This window comes from Marmota monax, unplaced genomic scaffold (genome assembly GCF_021218885.2).
Source record: "Marmota monax isolate L192 unplaced genomic scaffold, Marmota_monax_Labrador192_F-V1.1 WCK01_AAM20220418_F8-fsc00005, whole genome shotgun sequence".
Lineage (NCBI taxonomy): Eukaryota > Metazoa > Chordata > Mammalia > Rodentia > Sciuridae > Marmota > Marmota monax.
This window is the reverse complement of record NW_026692254.1, coordinates 26,632,226-26,637,163: the sequence shown is the minus strand read 5'-3', so window position 1 is coordinate 26,637,163 and position 4,938 is coordinate 26,632,226. Positions and strand designations below refer to the sequence as shown.

At 39.9% G+C, this 4,938-nt stretch overlaps 1 long non-coding RNA gene across 1 annotated transcript; it reads left to right on the top strand.

The window, feature by feature from the left end:
- The first annotated feature begins 2,393 nt into the window (after positions 1 to 2,393).
- On the top strand, positions 2,394 to 4,529 carry LOC124088851 (uncharacterized). Its single transcript, XR_006850484.1, has 2 exons — positions 2,394 to 2,458; positions 4,412 to 4,529. It is a non-coding gene; the product is annotated as an uncharacterized LOC124088851 (long non-coding RNA).
- The last annotated feature ends 409 nt before the right edge of the window (positions 4,530 to 4,938 follow it).

The window sequence follows — 4,938 nt, the reverse complement described above, 5'->3', positions numbered from 1 at the left end:
GATGAGCATTCTTTGAATTTATCTTTTGCCACATGTATTAGGATTCTCCAGAGAAACAGAATCGATATAAATATGTGTATAAATATAAACGAAGAGCTTTATTATGAGAATTGGTTTACATGATTATAGAGACTGAGAAGTGCCATGATAGTTCATTTGCAAGTTGGAGAATGTTATGGTTTGGATATGAAGTGTTCTCCAAAAGTCCTTATATTAGAATATGTATGGTCAGAGGCAAAATGATTAGGTTATATATCCTAATCAATTCATCCTGTTTTGAATGGACTAACTGGATGGTAACTGCAGGTAGGTGGTTAGAGCATTTGATCACTAGGGATGTGGCCTGGAAGGGCCCTTTTAACCCCGCCCTCTCTGCTTCCTGATTGACATGAATGGAGCAGTGCTTTTCCATAACACTCTTTGGCCACGATGTAGTGCTTCATCTTGGGCCCAGGGTAATGGTGTCAACTGATCATGGACTGAACCTCTGAAAACATGAGCTCCAAATAACTCTTCCTCCTCTAAGTTGTTCTTGTCAGGTATTCTTGGTCACAGTGATAAAAAGCTGACTAACCCAGAGAACCAGGAAAGCAGAGTAGTTGACTGAGTTCCAACTGGGAGATGGGAAAGGTGGGTGCTTCTGGTATACATTCGTGAGTCTGAAGGCTTGAGAACCAGGAGTCAAGAGCTCTAATGTTAAAGGACTGATTTAGATGGACGTTCAAGCTCACAAAAAGAGACAGTTTATCTTTTTGTTATCTTGGGGTCCTCAATGGAAGGTACTCAAGCTCATTGGTGAAGGTGGATCTGCTTTACTTGGGGTACTGATTCAAATGTTAATCTCTTTCTGAAATACAGACACACCCAGAAATAATTTTTCAGCTGTCTGAACATCCCTTAACACAGTCAAGTTAATCATCCATGGCTTTTTGGGTAAATTCTTAGAAGTGGACATTGATCAAACACATCTTACAAGACTACCATTTTCAGCTCCCACCAGCAGTGGCTGAGAACGGGTGTTTCCTGGAGGTTCCTCATATGTGAGTCAAAATGATATCTGTGATTTAGTAGTTCTTCTACTCTAATGAGACCTGAAAGGCAAATGCAGAGGTTGGGACTTTGAAAATGGGAAGTCCCAAAGAACCGGTTCCAGGACTCTCTAATCATGCTTTTGAAAAGGTGTTTGTCTCTCTAGTGCTGAACTCTCTGATCCAGAGGAGTGATGAGCCTGAGTTATGTTCCCCCTCCTTATCATAATACCAGGGTCAGGGTTCTTTCTAGGCTCTGTGTTCATAGACATCCTCACTGCATGCACCTGGCTGCCCATTTCTGCCTGTGAGCACAGTGGGAGGGATGGAGTGGGGTGGACTTGCTTTTGTAAAGGAATAAAAAGAGCTGGGAGGCATTCAACACATTGCCAAGTGAGGAGGACGCAGGGTTCTTTTCTTAGAAACCTCTTTCTTCTTCTTTTTTGGTAATAAAGTTTAATTTTTCATCATAAAAGTAATGCACACTCTTTGAAGAACGTGAAAAATTTAGGCATGTAAAATGAAGGCGATGTCACCCATGGTCATATCACTCAAGGACAAATGTTGGTACATGTGTTTCCAGTTTGTGTGTAGTTGTCTCTTTTATACAGTTGTAATCACGCTATCTAAATTATTCTGTCTTGCTTTTTTTTTAACCAACATTATCAGGCATTATCCTTGTTATTACATAGTTTTGATGAATGTTTTTTGATTATGTAATTTTCAGTTTGGTGAATGAACACCACACATTGTTTAGCATTATTTAATGTTTAGACTATCATTTCCATTTTGCAAATAGAAAACTGATCTCTGTAGGAGTTATAAGGTAAGAAATACAACCAGCATTCTTTCCATCCATCCATCCATTGTTCAGTTATCCATTGATTCAGCAAGAATTTGTATAGTACCTGTTATGTATCATACTATAAGGCTTTTGTAGGCAAAACCCATCCTGATTATGTGATATTTATAAATCAGGGGACCATACAGGCTTATCGGGACAATGCTTTGGTACTATTAGAGCCTACAGAAGGGGCACCAATCTCAGGTTCATGAATTCTTCTTGGAGGAGATAATGTTGAAGCCCAGTCTTTAAGGAAGAGTGAAAATTGGGCAAAGAAAAAAAATATTATGAGGAGAGCAAAGCAGCAGCTCATAGAGATGAAGGAAGCATAATGTGCTTTGGAAACTACAAATAAGTCACCATAGTGCTTGTTGGGAGAGATGGGGGTGGGTTTGTAGACAGGGCTTAGTTCATGATAGCTTCTATACTCTCCTAAGAACTTTGAACTTTACCCTAAAAGCACTGGTGAATACTCAGTGTGTTTTAGATAAGAGATTTACACAATCCTATTTTGATTTTAGGAGGACACATGGACTATCAAGGTGGAGAGTGGACTTGGGAAGCCAGAGCCATGGAAACCAGATAGGTCAGTATTCAGATAAAAAGTGACAGGGCCTACACTGACACAGGGAAGTTGGGATGGAAGGGAAGACATGACTTAAGAAATAATTGGGTGACAAGATAGAAAGCAGATGTGACTTTGTGAAGTCTGTACAGGGAAAGGGGCAATATGATCATTTAATTTAAGAACCTATGAAGAGAGGAGACAATGAGGTCTGTCTTGGAGCTTGTTCATAGATTTCTTTTTAGGTGCCTGTGTAACAAAATGGGTATTGGGTAGATAAAGATAAGAGGTTTGGGTGGAGAAAAAGATGAGGAGCCATCAGGGTAGAGATGATGGCCAAAGCCTCAAGGATGAACATTAACCATGGAAAGTGCAAAGCTGTGGTTGTCACCTACTGTAATCATGTGCCCTTTTATAGACCTTAGGAAACCCACAGACCTGCAATCTAGAAATCTACAAAGAGAAGCAAATAGAAAAATTTAAATAATTTTATTGGAGTTTATAGGTACCATGAAAATCAATCACAGCGTAGAGTTGAAAAATGAAGTTTAAAGCAGAATTCTGAAGGACACCAGTATTTCTGGGGCAGGTGGCAGAAATCTTAAGAGGAAATGGAGAAGAAACTACTTCAGGGTTGGGCAGGCAAGATGAAAAAGATGCATGATGTTCTGAAATGAGACAAAACAGTTTCAGGAAGGACAAATGTGGTTGATAGTGTCAAGGGGTTAAGATGAAATTGAAGGTTATGTCCTTCAGATAAAGGAGAAGCTCAATAGCTTGAGCATCAAGAACAGAGAAAAGATCCAAGTCTTCCAGTTTGTAGGCCACTGTTCTTTTTCTATGCCTTGGTTCTCCAACTCCCATTCAGAATCTCAGGGGAAAGAGCATTCACCAATCACAAAGAACCCCTCTCTGTTTTACGGAGCCCATTTTAAGCAAATTTGATACATGGGAATAGGAAATAGCAGGTAGCTGCTGTGCTTAGACTGCTCCATCTATTATTGGTCTTAATTTTCTACCCCTGCATATATGCATGCCTATAACTAGGCAGCTTTGCAATTCCTTCCACAAAAGGGCAAATAAATTTCCCTGCTTCTTGACTTTTGGCTGAGGCCCATCTTCTGCTTTGTTTGGTTGGCTGACAGACATGTTGCAAGCAAGAGTTTGGGATGCCTTGTGAAGTTTGTCTTGCCCTTTTGAGATTGTGTCATTGTCCTGAGAAAAACGTGCTTGGCTGGCTCAATGGTCCTGAGTGGAAGAGGGACATGTGAGGTAGAGACACCCCAGCTGACCCTCAAACTCACAAGCGAGAAAGCTGTGCTTGTTATTATATGCCATTGAGACCGTGAGGATCTTTGTTCCAGAGCATCCTTGGGTTTTACAGTATTCTTTTAATAAAACTTTGCAGCTTTACGAGAACATTTGTTTGTCTTACCTTTCCTGGTCCCAGCTCATTGTCTCTCTTCCTGATTCACAGCTGAAGTCATCATTCCCCAGCCATAAACTCACTATCTTGCTCCCAGAACCTAATCTGAGCAGAAGGGATTGAAGCAGCTCTAGCCCCACTTCCTGTTGCCCAAGTAGATTCACTTTGGAGGCTAGACCAGCACAATCTGGCACTGATGTACAAATATGGTGTTTTTTTTAAAACCTATATTTGTTCCCAGTCCTAATTAGGGACCCTTCCTTTCCACCCTAATTGATATGCATTAGAGCAATCATTTAATATATTTTATTGGGCAGTGCTATAGTTGGTCTGCGGTTTAAGCATATCCTCCAAAGTTTCATATGTTGGAAGTTTGGTCCCCGGTATGATTATATTAAGATGTGGGGGGATCTTTAAGCAGTGGGGCCTGGTAGGGTCAATAGGTTGTTGGAGGCCTGTCCTCAAAAAGGACTGAAGTAGTTCTTGTGTGATCCCAGTCTCTCTCTGACTTCCTGTCTCACCATGTGATCTCTCCCTCTCCTACACAGTTCCACCACTGTGATGTCAATAACCATGAGGTCCGCACCAGAACCAAGCTGATTCCAGTACCATGCCCTTGAATCTCCAGAACTTTGAACCAAATAAACTTCTTTTCTTTATAAAGTACCTAGATGTGGATATTTCTTGATAGGAATGGGAAACAGACTAATCCAGACTGTTACTATATGCTAGTCCTTTAAAAGCAAAAAAAAAAAAACCAAAAAAAAAAAACCACCACAATTAAAGAAAATAGTTGTTTGTTTTCATGTAAAACACCCAATGCAATGCCTGACATGTAGTTGGGGATCTGCTGATGCGAACACATTGCTATTCTAGAAAATACTGAAATGAAATCTTCATGCATAATTCTTGGTTTCTATTTTTCTAAAAAATTTTTATATTTTTAATTACAAAAGCAACGTGTACTTGTTTTAACAAATTGAAATATCAAATTACATTTACATTTTAAATTAATTGACAAACGTGTGGCTTTTGTGTCTCCCAGGGAGACACAAAACTGTTGGGTAAAACTAAG